The sequence below is a fragment of the Cherax quadricarinatus genome, chromosome 58 (genome assembly GCF_038502225.1).
Source record: "Cherax quadricarinatus isolate ZL_2023a chromosome 58, ASM3850222v1, whole genome shotgun sequence".
Lineage (NCBI taxonomy): Eukaryota > Metazoa > Arthropoda > Malacostraca > Decapoda > Parastacidae > Cherax > Cherax quadricarinatus.
In genome coordinates this window covers 20159361-20182469 of record NC_091349.1, presented here as the reverse complement: position 1 = coordinate 20182469, position 23109 = coordinate 20159361, and the positions used below count along the sequence as shown (strand labels likewise).

At 44.6% G+C, this 23109-nt stretch overlaps 1 protein-coding gene across 2 annotated transcripts in view; it reads left to right on the top strand.

Moving 5' to 3' along the window:
• Positions 1-457, top strand: part of LOC128697990 (transient receptor potential cation channel subfamily A member 1 homolog) — a 79504-nt gene extending 79047 nt beyond the window's left edge. For both annotated transcript variants that reach the window (XM_053789976.2, XM_070097638.1), the window contains one exon: positions 1-457. This exon is cut by the window's left edge and continues 1010 nt beyond it. The gene's annotated coding sequence lies outside the window, so the exon portion shown is untranslated.
• The last annotated feature ends 22652 nt before the right edge of the window (positions 458-23109 follow it).

Sequence of the window (23109 nt, the reverse complement as noted above, 5' to 3'; positions counted from 1 at the left end):
CTCTTTTCGGCCTTTGGGATTTCTCCCACAGGCGCGCTAGTTCCTAGATAGGGGAAAGGATACCGGGGTCCATCCCATTCCGTTGAGGTTCTTGGCGGTGGCGTAGTTTGCCGTGGAATCTGGATCTCCTGGGGATGTCCCGATCCCTCTCCGGTATCCCGGAGTAGCTTTGGGTGTCTTTCGGGCGACGGGTGTATCTCTGGAAGCCACCTTTCGGATTCCGGGGGTGGTGGCCGAAGGAGGTATGCTTTGTGGCGGATATCCGGCCGCCCTCTCTTTTGTCCACCGAGGTAGCTCGGCAGATGTGAGGTTGCTATCCCGGATTGTTAGTTTACTAGCATGATGGGTAGGGAATGGCACGGGTTGCATGCTGCATCTGCGCTACTTGCAGTGCTGAGGTCCTCTTGGGCGCAGAGGGAGATTTCTGGCCCTTTCATTCCTCCTAGGAACTATCCCTCCCCGGTCCCCCTTTTTTTTTATTCTTTTTTTTATTTTTATTTTATTTTCTTCTTTCTTTTTTTTTCTTAAAAAACAAAAAGAAAGAAGTAACCTAACCATGGCAGCCCTAGTCCATGAACCTCCTACCCCCGGGCCCCTTCTTGATACCGCACCCCGTTCTGACCCCGCCTCGTCTTTGGACCACTCTTCAGACACTCCTCATGCCTCTGTACCTCTTGCCGGTGCTGTTTCCTCACCCGCTTCAGGTACTGAGGCCTCGACTGACTCCTTCGATTTATCGGACCTTCGCTCTCCTCTGACTATGGGCCTCTCCCTCTACCGTGCGGCAATTTTCAAATCGCCGACCCGTTCCACTTCGGACCAACTCTGGTCCCACGCCTAAACGCCAACGACAATTACCTGCTGATGATACTTCTCCACCTTCTCGTTCTTCTCAGAAACGATCGACACGTCCTTCACTACCTTTCCACGCTCAGTTTCGGACTGAACAATGGACTAAATTCTTCACTTTACGGCCGACTTCCTCTACTGCCTATCTTTCTGACCACAGTATTGGCAAGGCACTCCTACGCCATGTTGGTAAAGATATTTCTTTTCATGCTCTTAAGAGCAGTACGCGCATCATCACTGTACAGAATGCTACCCAGGCTCATGAGCTCTCTCATCTTTCCCATATCGATACTGTTCCTGTCACTCTTGAAAAACATCATTCCCTCAATTCTTGTAGTGGTACCGTCATTCTGCCCCATACCATAGTTCAACAAAATTTCCAGACATGTGGCACTGACATTCTTGAACAGCTGGAACTCCAAGATCTCCCAATCCTCAAGGTAGACACTTACATTCTTCCTGCCTGCGGGTGGAGACGATACCCTAGCAATGTGGCTCGTTTAACTTTTGACAGCCGAGAACTCCCATCCTCAGTTTATATAGCAGGACATCGGTTACAAGTCCGAAAGGTGATCCCTACACTGCAACAGTGAAGAAATTGCTGGCGATTTGGCCATCCAGCGAAATATTGCAGATCTATCGCCGAATGCCCAGTCTGTGGTGCCGATGACCATTCTCATACGTCTTGCAATCGATCTCCCTCTTGCCTTAACTGTCATGAGGCTCACCCTTTGTACTCTCGCCGTTGCCAAGTCTATTTAAACGAGCGGGAAATCCGTTACCTCAAAGAGACAGAAGGTCTCCCTTATGCCATGGCAGTTTCTCATCTCCGCCTCCAAGGGAGACTCCCACGTGTTTCTTATTCCCGTGTTTCAAAACGTCCCCCCACTTCTGGTATCCCATCTTCTACACCCACCTCTGTGGTTACCTCTCCCATAGTCACTCCTGTATCTAATCCTTTTGCTGTCCTCGGCTCAGACGTCCCTACTTCAATGCCTCAGTCTCATCTCGCTTCTTTGTGTTCTCTCTCACAAGCCTCAGTAACGACGAGATCTCGTATGACACCTCCTCCCAATCGTCCCTCTACTTCTCAAAAGTCAGAGAAAGGTCCGTTAACACCTCCTACCCATCTTCCACCTCCTCATTTTACCCTCCCTGTCTCTGTCCCTGGTTCTCCCCCTCTCACTGGCTCTGTTACAAGTGTAGAGGTTCACCCTCCTCCTCGTACTGTACCTTCCTCCCCTGTTCCCTCCCAGGTTTCTTCCTCTTCTGCCACCTCCCAGGTTTCTGCCTCTTCTATCCCCTTCCACGCTTCTCCAGTTCCCTCCACCCTTTCGCCCCCCCCACCTTGGTACAGTCCAATACAGTTCCAATCTTTACTCATCCTCCCCCTACCATTTCCAATATTGTCTCCCATACGACGTCTCTGAATTCCGAAACACTTGAAGCAATCTCTGAATATATTGCAGAGACAAAACCATCAATGGACACTGATCCACCCTCTGTTCATTCTCTCTCCTCTCCTCAATCTGCGCAACTCCTTTCTTCACAGCACACCGTTCCTTTGCTGCTTGAACGTTTTCCACTGCCTCCGCATGTGGACTTTTCTAACCCCTCTAGTCCGTAGGAACCCTTACCTGCGGATTTCAAGTATCTTTATCATTGCCAATCATGGCCTATTTACAGTGGAATATACGCGGCCTCAGGGGTAATCAGAGTGAGCTTCAGATGTTACTCTCCCAGTTTGCCCCTGTTGGTGTTTGCTTACAGGAACCAAAATTACACTCTGCTGTTATCTCTCCCATCTCAGGCTATAATTTATTGTATTCTTCAGATCCTTTTCCTGATGGGACCTTTAATGAAAGTGCCCTTCTTCTACGCACTGATATTCCGTACCATCAGCTATTTGTTCATACTTCGCTGCATTACACAGCAGCCCATATCCACTTGCATAGGTGGTATACACCCTGTTCTTTATATCTCTCTCCTTCTCGGGCATTATCTATTCCGGATATTGTCTTTCTTGTTTCGTCATTACCGCCACCGATTCTGTTACTTGGTGATTTTAATGCCCACCATTTCCTCTGGGGGGGGGTCTCACTGTGATTCCCGTGGAATTCAGTTAGAGGCTTTTCTTGCCACCCACCCCCTCCATGTTTTAAATACAGGTACTCACACCCATTTTGATCCTCGGACTCATACTCTCTCTTGCATCGATCTCTCAGTCTGCTCTTCCTCCACCGCATTAGACTTCACTTGGTCTGTTCTCCCGGACTTACATGACAGCGATCATTTCCCAATCATTCTTACTTCCCCTTCATATTCACCACCTCTTCGCATCCCACGCTGGCAATTTGATCGGGCAAATTGGAACCTTTACTCACACCTAACTGTTTTTAGAGAGATTCCTTCTTCGTCCTACATCGATGAGCTTTTACACCTCTTCTCGTCCTCTGTTTTAACCGCAGCTTCTCATTCTATACCCCAAACTTCGGGCAGGCATTCTCAGAAATGCGTGCCTTGGTGGTCTCCTGCTTGTGCTCGTGCAGTATGTTTGAAACGCGCTGCATGGGGCAGGTACCAGTACAATAGAACCACAGAGAGACTCCTTGATTTTAAACAGAAGCGTGCAATCGCTCGCCGTGTCATCCATGATGCTAAACGCACTTGCTGGCGAGATTGTCTCCACCATCACCTCTGCTTCCTCTATGAGTGCAGTCTGGAAAAAAGTACGAAAACTGAGTGGTAAATATTCTCCTGACCCGGCTCCTGTTCTGCGGGTTGCCGGTGTTGATATAGCAAACCCACTAGATGTTGCCAATGAAATTGGCAATCATCTGGTCCGTATTTCTCAGGGACTCCATCTATGCCCCTCATTTCTTTCCTCAAAGTCTGCCAGAGAGTTAGCACCCTTGGACTTTTCTTCTCTCAGAGAAGAACAGTATAATGTGCCTTTTACACTTCAAGAACTGGAGGCAACACTCTCAGCTTGCCGATCATCGGTAGCTGGGCCCGACGACATTCATATTCGTATGCTACAACATTTACATCAGTCAGCCCTTGCAGTCCTATTACGCCTTTACAATCTTATTTGGTCACAAGGAGTTCTTCCACAGCTGTGGAAATCCGCCATTGTTCTCCCTTTCCGCAAACCAGGCACTACGGGACATGAAACCTCCCACTATCGTCCCATTGCTCTTACCAGTGCAGTTTGCAAAGTAATGGAACGCCTAGTAAATAGACGTTTAGTGTGGTATTTAGAGACACATAACAGTCTCTCCACTCGTCAATATGGCTTTCGTAAGGGACGTTATACCATAGACCCCTTACTACGCTTGGATACGTATGTTCGTAACGCCTTTGCGAATAACCACTCAGTTTTTGCCATATTTTTTGACCTTGAGAAGGCATATGACACAACATGGAGGTATAATATTTTAGCCCAAGCCCACTCCTTAGGCCTTCGAGGCAATCTACCATCCTTCCTTAAGAACTTTTTAACTGACAGGCATTTCCATGTTCGGGTTAATAATGTGCTCTCCCCGGACTTTATCCAAGCTGAAGGTGTCCCCCAGGGATGTGTTCTGAGCACAACACTTTTTCTCCTTGCTATTAATGATTTGGCCTCTAGTCTTCCATCAAATATTTGGTCATCACTCTATGTTGGTGACTTCGCTATTGCCTGTGCAGGCGCTGACTGTCACCTCATTACAGTTTCTCTCCAACATGCAGTCGACCGTGTTTCCAATTGGGCCACCACACGTGGGTTTAAATTTTCCAGCACTAAAACCCACCAAATTACTTTCACTAGACGCTCTGTCATCTCCGATCATCCTTTGTACCTCTATGGCTCCCGTATCCCTGAACGTGATACAGTCAAGTTTCTGGGCCTCCTCTTTGATCGTAGGTTATCCTGGAAACCTCACATTACCTCTCTGAAGGCAACTTGTCACAGCCGGCTGAACCTTCTTAAAACCCTTGCTCATCTTTCATGGGGAGCTGATCGTCGAACCCTCCTCCGCCTACATTCCACCCTTATTTTATCGAAACTTGATTATGGTGACCAGATCTATTCAGCGGCATCTCCTGCTACTCTCTCTAGCCTTAACCCCATTCATCACCAAGGATTATGTTTATGCCTTGGTGCTTTTCGCTCTTCCCCTGTCGAGAAGCAAACGTTCCATCCTTATCCGATCGCCGTGATGCCCATTGCCTGCGCTACTATGTACGCTCTCATGATCTCCGCAATCCTTCCATTTATAGAATGGTCACTGATATTAGTAGACATTCTTTATTTGTTCGCCGCCCTTGTTTACTCCGTCCCTTCTCTCTTCGCCTTCATTCGCTCTTGTCTTCTCTTCAACTACCACCTTTCTATGTACATGTAGCATCTCACTTTTCCCTACCCCCCTGGGAAGTTCCAGCTGTTCGAGTCTGTTCTTTCTCCCTCCCTTGCTCGAAAGCCCAACTGTCTACGGTCGCTTCCCGCTCTCTTTTTCTTGACCACTTTCACTCTCATTCTCATGCCATTGCCGTGTACACAGATGGCTCTAAGTCTTCTGACGGCGTAGGATTCGCAGCAGTGTTTCCAGACAGCGTTGTACAAGGGCATTTACTATCTTCGGCTAGTATTTTTACTGCTGAATTGTATGCCATCCTTACAGCACTTATCCGTATTGCATCTATGCCTGTGTCATCATTTGTGGTTGTCTCAGACTCCCTTAGTGCTTTACAGACTATACAAAAATTTGATACCCTTAGTCCTCCGTATCCAACTTTGGCTACGCCGCATCTTTACCAAGCATAAAGATATTGTTTTTTGTTGGGTCCCTGATCATGTTGACGTACAGGGCAATGAACAGGCAGACACTGCTGCGCGGTCAGCAGTACATGACCTACCAGTTTCTTATAGAGGTATTCCATTTACGGACTATTTTGCTGCAATATCTTCCCACCTTCACACCCGTTGGCAACAACGTTGGTCTACTATGCTCGGCAACAAACTTCAATCTATTAAACCGAGTATAGGTTACTGGCCGTCTTCTTATCACCAGTGTCGAGGTTGGGAGACTACTCTCTCCCGTCTTCGCATTGGCCATACTCGTCTTACTCATGGATATCTCATGGAGAGGCGTCCTGCTCCTCTCTGTGAGAATTGCCAAGCTCCATTATCAGTCAGCCACATTCTGTTGGACTGCCCACTTTATCAACGAGCACGCAGAATTTACCTCTGTCGTCGTCTTCGCTCCGCTACTCTCTCTTTACCTTCCCTTCTCGCTGATGGACCCACCTTTCATCCGGACTCTCTCATTGACTTTTTGACAACAACTGACTTACTTCACAAATTCTGATACCTTCAGCCCTTTCTACTTCAATCTCTTGCTTCCCTCTACCCCCGTACTATCCCCTGCCCCGCTGTTTTCTGTAACCTGCTGATCATCCCTCCTCCCTTCTGCCATCCAATACCCTCGCTTCCTTCCCTACCCTGCAGCGCTGTATAGCCCTTGTGGCTTAGCGCTTCTTTTTGATTATAATAATAATAATACTTCATCTCCACATGCCTTAACCACCATTGTCTTGCTGTGCCATCACCATAACAGAGCTGGCTCTACTGAACAGGTCATCGTATGACTAAAAAAGGTGTTAGGTTATTTTATCTGACAAGAATTATTTCCTGTCTTGATCGTGGTAGTGGGGAAAGATGAGATTACTGTAGAAGCTCATGTTCTGCTAACAAAAAACAAGATGTACAATATTTATACAAATATGGTTGACAGGGCACTTCGCTGTGTTCTTCCAAGCACTAAAAGCGGCCTCATTTACGCAGGTTAAGTGAGCAATTCTACCAAACATTGATAAACTGAGTCGTGTTAACTTGAAAATGTGACAAAAACATAGAGTACATCATCTACATATGTACATCACTTAGCTTTAATTGGGAGCATATCTTTAAGGAATCTGGTCTCACAGAATTCCGACTATGGTGGAATGAAATCTTTGGAAGCTCCAGTGCTGATGAATCCTTCCTGGAATTCTTGACGATATCATAATTACCTTACTGGAGTCTTCCAGCTCAGTCTGACAGATTTTAATAATTTCTATGAGCCTCATCCTGCGTGATGAAATAAGATAGAGGAGGCACAAGTTTTGTTCCTGACATGTAACTATATCAACTAGAGCAGGACCAAGATGCTGATTTTTCTGTATTAAATATAAAAATGATCTAGTACTGTATTTTGTGTGCTACGTGTTTGAAGTTAATATCAGTTAACTGAAAGAAAAGAAATTTATCAACCTTAATTATATAAATCTGAAAACATTCACTTCTAACTAAAAATAACTCTTATACATGTCAGCAGGAACTGTTCTTTATATTGTCTTTATATGTGTTCATATTTATATAAATATCTAACTACACTATTGCATATGTGTGCTTCCTTGTTTATATATGTCTACAAAGTGCTGGTTATGTGATCTGCTGGTACTTTAAGCCCACATTTCACATTTAAATATAATCTTTATGTTTCTGTTATGTTAACACATCGTCTAACCTACATTTATTGTATCACCTAAAGAAAACGAAAATTTCAATACCTGATGAAATACTAGGTATTGACAGCCCATATATTATTGTCAGCCCATATATTATTGTCAGCCCATATATTATTGTCAGCCCATATATTATTTATTGTCAGCCCATATATTATTGTCAGCCCATATATTATTGTCAGCCCATATATTATTGTCAGCCCATATATTATTGTCAGCCCATATATTATTGTCAGCCCATATATTATTGTCAGCCCATATATTATTGTCAGCCCATATATTATTGAGAAAGTTTGGTGTAAAATACAACTCAGTACTGACCATAAAGGGCCTTGCGAACAAAAGTTTGACAAATTATGAGAGAAAATTATATTATGTCAGCCACTGACCTCAAAGATGTCACTCATGTTGCCAATTCACTAATCGGTTAAATATCTCCGATGTTTTTTTAACAAGTGGAGAGCTCTCCTGTATATAAATTTACCTAAATTATTTGCAAATACTTTTATACATGCAGCCAACACCAACAATGTGAATGTTGTGAAGAATTTAAAAGGAAAAAAATGTGTGATCTGCCTTATGTGGACCAGTAATACATTAAGGAATATGCATATTTCGGTGTCACATAATAAATGGACAAACATACGTATTATATATGGTAATAAGGACATAACACATCACAATTAATGGATATAGAATAAAAAATATAAATTTATACTAATTTTTTGATGCATTTAAGTTGTTGGGTAACTTTTCGGTATATTTTACCAAGTTATTGAGTCCGTCACCTTGATAACTTGTTGACGTTAGTTACTTAAGTATGCATATTAAGTTTAAATATGCATATTAAGGATGCATACCCCACGAGATATAGAGGAAATCAGCCACCACGTACATTATTGCTCTTCGTATCTCACTTGATACTCCGCTAACGTCCAATGTTAAGGCCCGTGAGGTTGAAATACTTCCCCCACTAAGAAAATCGAAAACCCGCCCCAACCACGAACGAACTTTGTCCAAGGTATCACAAAAGTAGACCGCATGAAAAGCTATTTCTTCGAGACCGCAACGCAAGCAATCCGCCTCCCTTACCAAACCCATCCTATTTAAGACCGATTTTGATGCTAAAATCCCCATGACAAATCTGTACACCAATTCACGAACCCTTAGTGCCAACTTAAGTTTACAAAATCCGTCCCATATTTTCCCCCAATTATACAGCGGAAAAACAGACAATCCCTGTACAATTTCCCCACGACAACATATGCTGACCATTTGCCCCACCCGGATCCGTTGCGTATTTCTCAACTTTAACAACAAACGCAGCATGTCCTCACACTCGATTAATCCCCTGCCGCTCCACCATTTACGCATTTCGATCATTACCCAACCCACCCGGATGCCCTTCTCACCGCCCGCCCTGAGGAACTGCTGTTTTACATAGAGGGCCTTCACCTGTGGCCCCAAAGCCAAGAGACCTAAACCCCCACGACGAACATGGGTCATGACAACCTCCCGACTTAACCAAGCTCTCCCGAAACCCCAAACATAACGTAAGACCCTTCTCTGCAGTTCCTGAATATCCACATCTCTTAAAGGGTACACCTCAGCCACACCCCATACCTTACTATAAACAAGTGTATTAACCACTACTGTCCTCTGTTGCAATGAGACATCCCCAGCTCTTAACCCCCGAAGTCGATCTAAAGCCTTGTTAACCACTAATTCAGAGTTTACCCTTCGGCCCTCCCTCTCATCTGCCATGTACACGATACCACATATTCTAAGTTTCACCACGACTGACCACCCATACCTTTCGCCCAACCCCCCCCCCAACCCAAGTACCCACCTCCAATAATTTCGATTTTGCCTTATTGACGCACATGCCAGACTCTGCCCCAAAAAACTCAACAATCCATCCCACGATCTGCAAATCCTCCTCCCCTTTTAACAAAATCGTGGTATCATCTACGTACTCGACCACACGGCTGCATGGTCACTGCTCAGCGTTCCACGCCTCAAACCACCATCCACCAGCTCATAAAAGGGGTTTTGCATACAAGCAAAAACCAGCTGGGAGAGGGGGCACCCTTGCCTCAAACCCCTTTCCATATGGACGGGCTGCCCCAATTTACCGTTTACCTGTATGCGTACCATAGCCGAGACATACAAGGTATCAACCCATCTTACAATCCCCTCTCCAAAACCCTGCTTCAATAAAATAAGCCTCAATAAATCTCTATCAACACAGTCGTAAGCATTTTGCCAGTCAAGCCCGAGGACACCCCCTACCCCTTGACATTCCTCCAAAAACTCCCTGTGGCCTGGTGGCTAAAGCTCCCGCTTCACACACGGAGGGCCCGGGTTCGATTCCCGGCGGGTGGAAACATTCGACACGTTTCCTTACACCTGTTGTCCTGTTCACCTAGCAGCAAATAGGTACCTGGGTGTTAGTCGACTGGTGTGGGTCGCATCCTGGGGGACAAGATTAAGGTCCCCAATGGAAATAAGTTAGACAGTCCTCGATGACGCACTGACTTTCTTGGGTTATCCTGGGTGGCTAACCCTCCGGGGTTAAAAATCCGAACGAAATCTTATCTTATCTTATCTTAATATTCGTCTCTCGACCTGCGGGGAGAGAGGACGCTTCTACAGTTTCTCTTGCACGCCACCTGGTGAGGAAAACCGGAATGAACCGGCGCATAAATACTGTCTGCATTGAGCTGGTTAGAGGATCTTTAAGCAGCGCTACGATGAACGTTCTCCTGCCAAGCATTGTCAAGGACGTTTATGGCATCCCCAATGAAGAGTTGTATGAGGTGGCACTGAATGGTATGTCGAGGGTCTTCGTGAAGTTCATGAGGGCTGACTTCTACTCTACCATCGTCGACGAATTTCAAGAAAGGAGAATAAGTATCAATTTGGCAGTGGAAGTATGCTTGCATGATGTGCCTAAGTATTTTACTTGGGTGAAGGTACGGAATGTACCTTTTGAAGCAACAGCATACAGCCTACAAGATGTGCTCAGTGGTTATGGGACTGTACACTCGGCGAGCATGGGAATGTGGAGGGACGGCCCCTGTGAGGGGCTGCCGGAAGGATCCTTCACAGCGAAAATGACCCTGGGGAGGCCGATACCATCATATGTCACATTGCATAACTATAGAACTCAGGTTTTTGTACACTATGCGGGGCAGAGGAAGACGTGCCGTTTATGTGATTCTTATGAGCACATGGCGGCACAATGCCCCAGGACACAGGGCCCTAGGGGTTAAGAGAAAGCTTCTGAAGAAACGCAGTTAGAAGCCTTGGACGTTATGACGGGTGAAGTGGAAAGCCAGGGTAAGGGCCTATGGAGTGAGGAGGTCGAAAGAGCAGAGGTGGTTTTGCAGATGTGTGTTACACTACCAGTGGAAACGGGGGGGGGGGAATATCACTGTCAGACATACCATTAGGTACTGCAGATTAAGCTCAAGAAGGGATTTTGGAGGCTGTGCTGAAGGATTTTTTGGAAGAGTCGGAGCATGGTGGTGGAAGGTGACGTGAGGTTAGGTGATGTCAAGGTGATGGACGAACAGAAACGGGGTAAGGAAGACTTGAGTGAGGTTCGAATGGAGAGCAATGTGGTGGTGGAGGTCCATCAAGAGGATGTGGTTGAAGAAGATATGTGTGTAGAGATCAGCGAGGGCATCAGACATGGACGAGGTCCTCACACCAGCGCAGCGGCCTGGGAAGAAGATTTGGGCAGCTGTGATGGAAACAGCGAGACCGGGAGGAGGGGGGGGGAATGGGAAGAACGGCGGGAAGGGACAGGGAGGGGTTGGAGGGCAGGAACGAGGGATTGATAGAGATGGACCGAGACTTATGAAAGGAGGACCAAGTAAGCCTCAGCAGCACAGGAGTAAGCTGCCATTCTTGTAAAATTCATGTGTGTAACTTTCAATGTAAACGGTCTTAAAACCGAGGTCAAGAGGGTATGGTTAGAGTGAGTTTTAAGGAGATTTAGTATTGATGTCTGTTTTTTGCAGGAACATAACCATAGGTTAGGATGTGAGTTGTTGTTGAAAGGTTATAGGTTGTTTACCAGTGATGCTTTGAGGTTGAAAGGAGGTGTTGCTGTGGCAGTAAAGGAGACCAGTCCTTTGCGTATCCTGGGTTGGGAGGAGGGGGGGTGGGAGGGTTGTCAGGGTGGATTGGTTTTGGGGGGCCGGGAGGGTTTGTTTTGTAGGTGTGTACATGCCAGCAACTAGTAATGCTAGAGTGAAGGTGGATTTTGTACGCGATGTTTTGGTATATCACTTGAGAGGTTTACCTGCTATTACGGTGATTGATGGGGATTGGAAATGTATAATTAGGAATGGTGATGTGGTTCCGAGGAGGGCAGGTTGTGTTTTGGGGGTTCTGAGAGATGTTTTGCGAGATGTTGGAGTGGTAGATGTGGTGGGGAGTAGGAGATATGGAATGGAGCACACTTTTATTCGTAGGGGATATGAGGCACGGTTAGATAGGATTTATGTTAGGCAGGGAATAGGTGTGGAGAGGGTGAGGACTATAGATGTGGGTTTTTCTGATCATCGTGCTGTTGTAGCAGATTTGAGGGTAGATGGTATAGTGAGAGTTTGTGGGATACTGGAAATTGAATGTGAGGCTACTTAGGGACGAGGGTGACGCTACAGGATTTGAAGATTGGTGGAAATCCTTTTGGGAGACTAGGAATATGGAAATGGATTTGCTGGATTGGTGGGAAATGAGGGCTAAAGTTGGAATCGCGGATTTTTCTAAAGTACGGGGTAAGGAGATGGAAAGGTGGAGCTATGGTCTACAAAATTATCTTGAAAGTCAGTTAAATGACTGTTATGCAGAGGAACGGGTGGGGCGGAGTGAGGACATGGAACGTTTGCGAAATAGGTTGGCGGAAATTCACAATGAAAAGTTTGAGGCAATTAGAGTTAGGGCGGGGTTGGAGGATGTTTTAAGTGGGGATAGGCCATCGGGTTTTGTACTAAGGAGGTTTAAGGAACGGCAGGCGAAAACCACCTTGGCGTATATTGAGGCAGGTACAGGGAGGGGTGGCTTTGAGGAGGGTCAAGGCTTATCCACCACGGAAAATATTAGTTAGTATGCCGATTTTTGGTTTAGCGAGAAATGGAGGAGGGTTGGCAGGGGAGTGGGTGAGGGATGTTTTGGGGATGAAGAGTTTAATAGGGTATTAAGTGAGCAGGACAGTGAGAGACTCGAGAGTAGTATTAGTGTAGCGGAGGTGGAGGAGGCAGCTTTTGGGCTGTGCCAGAGTAAAACCCCAGGCATAGACGGCATACCAAACGATTTTTATAGGTGTCATTGGGGGAGTGTACGGCATTGTCTGGTGGGGGTTTTGAATTGTATGTTAAGTAATGGGAGGATGGGAAAATCGCAAAGAACGGGTGTCACAGTTTTAGTGCCCAAAAAGAAGGAATGCCGAGTTTTGAATGATTACTGTGCGTTTACGTTAATGTGCTCGGATTACAAAATTTTTGCTAAGATTTTGAGCAACAGAATGAGGAAAGTGTTGGACTTAGTGTTACATAGGGGGCAGTTGGGAATTCCATGGAGAAGGATGAGGGATGGACATGGTGTCATTAGGGATTTTCTAAAGAGTTGTCCAGGAGGGGGAATACTAGGTTTAGATTGGAAGAACGCATATGATTGCGTGGACAGAGATTGCTTAGGGGTTTGCTTAGAGAGGTTGGGGTTTTGGGAGGGGGTAGTGAGGTGGGTGAACACCCTGTATGCTGAGGCGGAGGTGAGAGTACAGGTCAATGGGAGGTTGGGTGAAAGTGTACCAATGGAGAGAGGTTTGAGGCAGGGCTGCACGCTGTCGCAGCTGCTCTTTGCGTGAGTGCAGAATCCTTTTTATGAGTCTGTTGAGCGAGTGATGGACAAACAGGAGATGAAGAGGGGGTGCAAAGGGGGCATCGTTGGGTGTGTGGATGATACTACTGTTTTGCTATGGGGTAAGGAGGAGTTAAGGAGGGTGGGTAGAGTGATTCAGATAATTGGTATGAATATGGGGAGGCGAGTTAATACGGTGAAATCAAGGTTACTAGAGGTGGGTAATTGGATAGGGGGGGGGGCTTGGGGATGGGGTTAGGATGGATAGTAGTTGACAGAATCAGGGTATGTGGGATATGGTATATGGCGGAGGTGCGGGCATGCAGAAGGGTAAATTCGGAGTCTGTCATGGGTAAGGTTTTAGGAAGACTAGGAGGTTTAAGTGCGAGGGACCTAGCTTTACATCAGGGGGTAGTGGTGGTAAATTCACTTGTCTATAGCAAGGTATGGGGGGTGGCAGAGGTTTTTCCCTTAGAGGTACAGGACATTGTGGAAATGCAGAGAAGGGTGCTAAAGTTTGTGTGGGGATTTGGGAGGGCATGGTTAAGTAAGGAGGTAATTATGACGGATGTTCGATGAGGGGGTTTAGGTTTGTTGCCTTTAGGACTAAGAGTAATGGCTATATATATCAAGTGGAGGTATATTAGGGAAGGGGGTGTGAGGGGAGCTAAAGTAGGAAGAGTTATGGAGGAGGCACGTAAATGGTGGAGTGGGAAGGAATTGAGGTTTTGTGAAGATATGTTGAGATTTTTATTGACAGTGCAACAGGTGGATAACATCAAAGGTTGGTGAGGGTAGTGAGAGGTCAGGGAATTATGCAAGGGGTAGCCGTGTATCCAACGTATGATTTGGGGGGTTATTTGGAAAGAATTTAGTAAGCTTAGGATACCGGCTAGAGTAAGCGAATTAGTGTATCCTTTCATCATGGGGATTCTGGCCTCCAAGGAGGTGTTACGATGTATGGGGTTTGCTGAAGAGGCTTTTTGTCAGTTTTGTGGTGATGTTGAAATGGCATTTCATGTGGTCTTCTTTTGTACCTCCTTGGAAGGGGTGAGATCATGGATGGGTGGGGTTATCAGATTGTTGGGGGGGGTCGTTTGCCGCTTTTAAGGGCTTTATTACTAGATGTAAAGGGAGTGCCTAGGGATGTGGGAAGGGCTATAATGTATATCATAGTAGATTATCTGGATATCTCATGGGGAATGAGGGGATTGAGGGGTGATACGAGGATAAAAGTGTTGGCGGCTACATTCTATAGGACGAAGTGTAGGAATATGCTGGTTTATGGGGCATCCTGGGAAAAAAGTTTCCCAGAAGGTTATAGGAACCTCACTGTGGGTTCCCTTTGTCGGGGTCCCTGAGGATGGACAAAGGGGTGGTCTCCTTATGGGGGAGACACGGTTAGGAGTTTTAGGGGAAGTTGTACACATGTTTGGGAGAGCTACTGGAATGAAGGTAAATCTGGAGAAGTCAATGATAATGGGGCTGGGAGAGTGGGCAGGGAGATTAGAATGGGGATGTGATGTCATGCAGCGTCAGACTGGGAGTCTGAAAATCTGTGGTGTCAAATATGAGGCTGACCTGAGTGCTGCAAGGGTCAATAATTCAAATAGGATGGTGGAACAGGTGCAGCAACATTTGGGAATGCTGCGACCTCACCATTTAACCCTTAGGCAACGAGCAATTGTCATCAATGTATTACTATATAGTAAAGTCTGGTTTGTATCGGCAGTCTTGCTGTTAACATGAACGGCGATCACGAGTATTCTTAGAATGGTGTTCAAATTCTTGTGGGGTTCAGGGTGCAACTGGTTGTGAAGAGAGGTAGTGACATTGCTGGTATGTAAGGAAGGGTTGGGTTTGTTGGACTTGAGAAAGCGCGTGAAATGTGCGTTCATTAAGAGGGAAGTGATGCATGCAGGTGGATGGAGGGGGGGGGTAGCTAGATAAGGTAAATGATCACCTACAGAAATGGTATGGGAGAGCGGAAATGAAGGAATGTGAAAAAGTGTTACGCCTTAGCGTTAACCGGAGAACCGGGAAAAGTAAAGGTGGGAACTTTGTGTAAATTGTTAGAGGGACATGTAGTGGCGCCGGTTGAAGGGATCTACCCCATGTATGCATGGGATGTAATATGGCAAAGATTTAGTAAATTAAGGATACGACCTAGGGCCTGAGAGGTTATGCATCATTTCCTACATGGTATATTGCCAACGGGAGCAATGCTCCGAGATAGGAGGGTCATCGAGGGTTGGGGGGTGAAGCAGATGCAGTGGGGAAGAGACTGCATATCATGTTGTCTATTTTTGTGAAGGTTTGGAGTGCATCAGGGTATGGATGAGTAGGGTAGTGGCTAGGGTGGGGGTCAAGGTGTGTCGGTATTGAGAGCGTTGAGTCTTGATGGCAACGAGTGACTAGCTCCCTTAAAGTTTACTATACAAATAGTAGGAGTCTAAGAAATAAGATAGATTAGCTAAAATTACTTGCAAGTGTAGGTAATATAGATATTATTGGTATAACAGAGACCTGGTTCAACCTGAAAGATAGAGAAATGCCTTCTGAATGCAACATACAGGGTTTTAAACTATTCCACACTGATAGGGTCAACAGGAAGGGTGGTGGTGTGGCGATGTTTGTCAGAAAAAAATTAAATTGTTGTCTTAGACATGATATAAGATTAGAAACATCGAACACAAAATCGGTTTGGCTTCAGTTTCTCGAGGGTCGTGACAAATTAATTTTGGGTGTGATTTATAGGCCCCCAAACCTTGATAGGGAGTGCAGTAAGCTGTTATGGGACGAAATTCATAAGGCATCTAGATATGAAAATGTTGTGATAATGGGAGATTTTAACTTTAGACAAATTGATTGGAACAATATGACAGGAAATCTTGAGTCTAGTGACTTTCTTGATACGGTTCAGGATTGCTTTTTAGAGCAGGTTGTGACCGAACCAACTAGAGGAAACAATCTGCTTGACTTGGTTCTTGCCAACAAAGATTCACTAATTAATAATCTTGAGGTTAATGATGAGCTTGGGGAAAGTGATCACAAATCACTTAGTTTCAATATATCATGGAATTACCCGGATAACTGCAATCAAATCTCTGTCCCAGATTTTCGCTAGGCCGACTTCATGGGACTGAAAAATTACTTGGGTGGGCTAAATTGGGATGTCCTAACTATGGGTCAGGTAGATGATCTTGGTTGCCAATATAACGTTTTTCAGAGCATAGTTCTAGCTGCCCAAACAACTTTTGTTCCGAGTAGGGAAATTAGATCTAACAAAAATTATCCCAAATGGATGAACAATAGATTAAAACATCTCATTGGTCAAAAGAGAGGCATATATAGGCGTATCAAAAGAGGGGATGGGCAGTTAAGAAATCAATATATTCAATTAAAGAGAGAAATAAAGAAAGGAATAAGAAAAGCAAAAAGAGATTAAGAGGCTAAGGTCGCAAGGGATTCAAAGACTAACCCAAAAAGAGTTCTTTCAGGTATACAGAAGTAAGATTAGGGACAAGATTGGCCCACTTAAGAGTAACTGGAACAGTCTTCCCAGTGGGGTGATAGAGGCTAGGACCTTGGGTAGCTTTAAGAAGAGACTTTTTCAAATATATGAGTGGCAGGGGCTGGGTTTGATTGGTGTCATTGGGTGCAGGAGTTGTTTCTTGGGAAGCTTTGGGTAGTAGTCGTTTTGATAAGGACCTTCCTCGCATGGGCCAGTAGGCCTTCTGCAGTGTTCCTCCATTCTTATGTTCTTATGTTAACTCTGCTCAGATCTCTGACAGTGATAATGATATGTGTGAAATTCTAAATACCTACTTCCTCTCAGTTTTCACCCAGGAAAATACTAGCGATATTCCTGAAATAATAGATTACGTAGAACAGGATGATAATAAACTATGCACGATTGCGGTAACTAGTGACATGGTCCTCAGACAAATAGAGAAACTAAAACCTAACAAATCCCCAGATACTGATGAACTGTTTGCAAGGGTGTTAAAGGAATGTAAAGAGGAACTTAGCATACCTTTGGCTAATCATTTTAACATATCACTACAAACTGGCATAGTGCCTGATAAGTGGAAAATGGCAAATGTAATACCTATTTACAAGGCAGGTGAGTTTGGCAGGTAGTCTGGAAGTTAGGAGGAGGTGCGGGATTACCAAAACTGTTGTCCAGAGGGCTGAGGAAGGGCTATTGAGGTGGTTCGGACATGTAGAGAGAATGGAGCAAAACAGAGTGACTTCAAGAGTGTATCAGTCTGTAGTGGAAGGAAGGTGGGGTGTCAGCATACTTGCTGATCCCTGTGTTGTATAGCATATCATAGTATCATCCATGTGCTTTATATAGAAGATCCCTTTTAGGCCTGTGACTGTTTGTGTGACGTCACTGGATACAGCTTGAGTGTGAGGCGAGCTAGCTACCTCGGCCTCAGTCGGCGTTTGACATAGGCTAGGACAAGGCAGAGGCTGGGCTCCATATCCTATTACCATAGTCTGACAATATATCGTTACCATCCAACAAGTGTGTCTACCTTCAACCCTCGATATCTCCTTTTAAGAACCCCTACGATAAATGGTGACAGCGGTGTGGGCGTAAAATTGATAATTACGCCCATGTACGGAGATTTCTTTCGACCAGCAAGACGGCCATTTCGTATCTCCAGTAGGCCGACCTAGCCAAGCCTGCTACCTCAGGTCAGCTACTCTCTCAAGTTCCTACCAGCTACTACATTATTCAATGGTCAGTCTCTTTGTATTAGTGTTTATCTGCTTATCTGCATTACTCCCGAGGGGTTGACCCGAGTTTGCAAAATAAGCCAGCTTCCAGTCTGTGGTGGGGGAGTCAGAACAACAGAGTCCAGTCCAGCCTAGCCTACTCCATCCAGTTTTTTTTTGCCTGTAAAGCCAGCTTTCCACCCCTGCTGTGCTCATCGTGAGAAGTTTCAAGCCATTCTGTGTGAACGGTTAAGATAAGCCAGCTAGCAACTAACCCAGGTGTCTTACCCCAGTACTCAAGCAAGCCACATGAGTACAGTCTTTATCGCTTTGTGCTGAAGCTCCAAGCCATTCTGAGTGCTTTTTCATCCCTGTGGTGTTGTGGTATTTCGTGGGTGTATTTTAAGCCAGCCAGCTTAGAATTATCTTCGCGGCAGTGTGGTTGTCCTCAGTGAGGCTTACGCCGTTCAACCCATAGGCCCACTCACCACGTGTGTCTCACCACCCCCGGTCTTAGCCCCACTCAGCCATTAACCCACACACCCAACCTCTACCAGTGTTTGGTACACTACGAGGGGTTATAGCACCATATTTTAAGGACCACATAGGGGGTCAAGAGCTAGAGTGTGTCTTCGACAGTGGCACCACCGTTGAAAGCCTCCTGTGTGAGTCTATCGTCAATTTAAGCGCAATTCTACGATCAAGTGTGCAGAGGAGCAGTGAGTCAGCAACCAGTCTCCTCTACCCTCCACCTCCAACCTTCCACCATCTACCTCGTTCTTCATCAAGTCGCTACAGTGATAATATTTTTCATATAGACATTTGCGAGTGTTGAGACATTTCTTTTGTGTTCCAGTGATTTTCTTAGTGACATTCAGTGACTCTCGAGCAGACTCAGTGTTTATTATATACTGTTTGCAATCATTTTTTATCTTCTTAATTCAGTGTTAATTTTCGTGCATTATCCTATGTCTGTTGTGTTGTGTTTCTTTTTATACACTTGAAGTAAGTACCTAGTGTTTTTCCTTTGTTATGTGTGCAACACATGAGCAGTATAGAACTTGCATTTACACTTCAGAATCACCTAGTGTTCTCAGTAATCCAGTGAAGTAATTCAGTAATTTATTTAGTTGTGTCCTGCATCACAACTCAGTGTTGTCTCAGTTATATATATTTTTTTTTCATCCCAGCATTTGTGTATTCTTGTTTGTTCTCTGTGTGTTGAACATTCTTGGGTTCATATTCTTTTCATTTAGCCAGTGTCTAATTTGTCTTATTTCCACAGACAATAGTGCCATTATTTTGTGCAAGCAAGAAATCATTATTATCAAAGTTTTCACACATCAAGTTTCATTGCAAGAAAATTCTAGTATTGTGTTTATGATGATGTGTTGTGTTCTGCATAACTGTAAGTGTTCAAACTTTTTTTGTTCTGTGTTTTAGCACCTATTATTTTTCATGTTTCATTGAACAAATTCACTCTTAGTGCAATTTTTAAGTTCTTCTTTTAGAGTAAACTGTTGTTTTGCTTGTTAAGTGTTGTTTAAGCTGCAGTTAAGAGTTATAGTGTTCAATCAGTTCATTCATTGATATATTTCTTTTCTTGTGTGTGTAATAATTTTTATTATTGCACTTTGACTCATTTTGCAATAATTCTTGTTCAAACATTGTGTTACCATTTAAAAAATTTCTTGCAGAGATTTTGTGCAGTGTTGTGCAATACTTTTTGATTAGCAATTGTTCTTTGCAATATTGCTACAGTTTATTTCAGTGCAGTTTCATGCTCTGTTCTGTGCATATATTTTATTCTTTCTGTGCCATTTTATTTTATTTCAATGAATTGTGTCCCAGTTTGTTTTATTTTGCACAAGCTTTATTGAGTCCATTTTATCATTTTATTGTGTATTTCCCTATTGCATTGAAAGTAAAGACAACTCACTGTGCCATTCATTTTATTTAAAGTAAAAGTTGAGCAAATTAGATTTGAGCAAAGTACAAGTTCTCTTGATGTTCAAAGTGTTGTTCATTCAGTTAAATATTTTTCTTGTGTAAGTTTCTTTGCTTACTGTGTAACCTGTCAATTTTTAGTTACTTATGCAGAATCGTTAAGCATTTTTTTTTCCCATTTAAGTTCACTGTGTTGTGTGTTCCTCAGTTATGTTTTCTTTTGTTTCTCTAAATTCTTGTTTTACATTTTGCAAACATGTCTCAAGTTTTCTCAAGCAATGCCTCAGCACATGCTGCTAGTCAAACCAGTAATGTGTCAGCCCAAAACTCGAGTAACTCCTTATCAAACGACAGATACACTAAGACTTCTAGCCTGCGTAATTTCAGTCGTGATCCGTATGATGCTATGCTATTGTTCAATGGTAATCCAGACAACCTAGAAGGTTGGTTTTCCGCTGTTCAAGCTAGAACTAATGCTTCAGTTGATGGTCTTCCATCTGAGAGATGTTTAATCAGTATCGGAAAGGAGAGTCTAGCCCGTTCTCCAGCCGCCTCACATGTGTTTAACTTAATTCGCATGAAGGACTTTCAAGATCTAACCAGGTGGCAAGATTATGAACAGTTAATTCGCAACTATCTCGAACCGGTGCGAGAAACCGATCCGTTTGTCATTCTCAAAGAATTAGTTTGCACAGCTCCGAGGCCAGAAGAGTCATTAGATGAGTTTGCTCTTCGTCTTAATAACCTAATGTCCTTATTCGTTAAAGCAGGTCAAAATTCCAAGTACCTTAAAGATAGTGATAAACCAGCCCTTGAAGGGTTTGACAAATTAGCCGCATTCGGAGTTATTAAACAACTAATGCCACCGACATCTATGTATGTGTACAATTCAAGTCCTCAAGATGCTACTATGGGACCGCTCACAGCTCTCATCCATGTACGAAATTTGTGTCCCGAGGGAACCTTCCCTTATCGTAAGTCTACACCAACCACTTTGTCCACTCCTGTACTTCCTCTAGTTTGTGCTACTACCAAAACTCCCAACCTTAATCACTCGCATCCATCATCCAAAGCTAGTGTTGAGCCATCATTCCCGTAGCACCCGTAGTATGTACAGTACCCACAGTCAAAGAACTTGCTACAATTGTGGTTACCGTGGCCACATTGCAATTAATTGTCCTGATAGTCACCCTAAGAGGCGCCGTACTGATGATGAGTACCAGTCAGATCTTCCCTACTGTACTTATCATAGAATTCATGGACATGACACATCTGAGTGCAATGCTCTCTACAACCTGCAGTACTTTAGATCTTTCCGTGGCCTTTCCAACCGCTGAGCCAGGAGAGGAAACAGACGTCGTGGTTCTCAAACTAACCAGAACCAGGCTCATTCTTCCAATTCGGGGGAATCCGAGCACCCAAGTCTACTCGTCCAGTTGTGACAGTAGGTGATAATGAGTACACCATCCCAGTTCAAAATTCCTATGAAGCCTTAGCCAGCCTTGAGAATGACAACCCTGCTGTTGATGCTGCTTCACACGTCTCTGACGTAGAGGAATTTGGGGATGAAGTAGAAAATGCCTTCTCCGATGACAACCCACCTTTCTGTTTCCATATAACTCCTAATGAAATGATTGGTCCTTTAGTACAAGCTTCTGTCCATAATGCGCCCATTCATATGTTCATGGACTCTGGTGCACAAGTTAATATCATCAGGTCTAGCTTGTTTAAAGAGAAGCAGTTACGCTGTGTCCTCCTCGTTGAACCAACTACTGTAACCTTCCTTAGTGGAGTAGCTGGTTCCCTTCTGCGAGTCCGAGGTCAGACTTCGCTCACCTTTACTATCCAAGGCAGAGACTTTACTGCTGCTTTTCTTGTTGTCGACCAGATTACTTTCCCTGGTGACCTCCTACTGGGATTTGCTTCCATGTGAGACTTACGCATTGTGCTCGACCCATACCGATGGCATGCCCAAATTGATGACTTGATCGTTCCATTTTGGGGTTACCAGCTTGGATCAGAAATCTGTCATACTGCTGCAGAGTATGATGTACGAATTAAGTCCTTACAAGCCAATGCATTCTCCAGTAGCGTACCCAAGTGGTCAGGCACTGGTAACTCTGTCACTCCCATCTGTGCTCCACCTACACCTTCAGATATGCAAGATAGTGTATTGCCTCAAGTGTCGGAGGATGCTCAGACTGCTTTGAGTGCTCTGCCTATCCCTGCAATGTCTGCTTGTCCAAGTAGTAGTTTCTCCACAGGGGACGCCTTGTCGGAAAACGATTACTTGAAACTAGTAATGCCATCTCTTGTTGATGTCACATGCCGTCTGCAGAAAGACGTCTCAGTTGCAGCTAGTGCTCTCACTAGAGTGTCTGTTGTTGTTCCTAATGTTCCAGATGGTGATAACGTCCTAGTTGACAGTGATTCCTGCAAGGTCAAGGGTTTATTTGTTGAACCTTCCTTACACATTGTAAGAGACAGTAAGATCCATTTATTCCTTGCTAACACTTCGGGTCACAGTGTTCGTCTCAGAGCAAATACCAGTCTCGTTGACCTAGTTCACTATCCTTACCCTGTTCAAGTACAGGATGACATGTCACCTGACCAGTGGGTCGGTGCTATTTCAACAGGGGAGACCTCATCCATTCCACTGGATCAATCCATTCCACCAGTTGAGAAGAAAGACTTAGCTCCCACTGACTTCCAAGACGAAGTCAAGCATTTGTTGCCTCTGTCGAACAAACGTCATAAAGCCATTGCCCTACCAGGTGAAAAGACGGGTATAACGAACTTATTGTCTCATCGTATTCCACTTGAACCTGATACTAGGCCTATCTATATACCTGCATACAGAATGCCTCATTCCCAAGTTGCTGTCGCAGAAGAACTGATCAATCAGATGCTCAATGATGGAGTTATTGCACATAGCAATTCACCCTGGAATGTGCCCTTGATCTTAGTGCCTCAGAAGGACGGCAGTTGGCGCCCGGTGATTGACTTTAGGAAGTTAAATGCGAAAACCATTCCAGATCGCTTCCCACTTCCTGTACTAGGTGATCTTTTACGCAATATCGGAGATAACAAAGTCTTCTCGACCCTGGACTTGTTACATGGATTTTGGCAAGTCCCTCTTCACGAGGACAGCCAAGAGTTAACTGC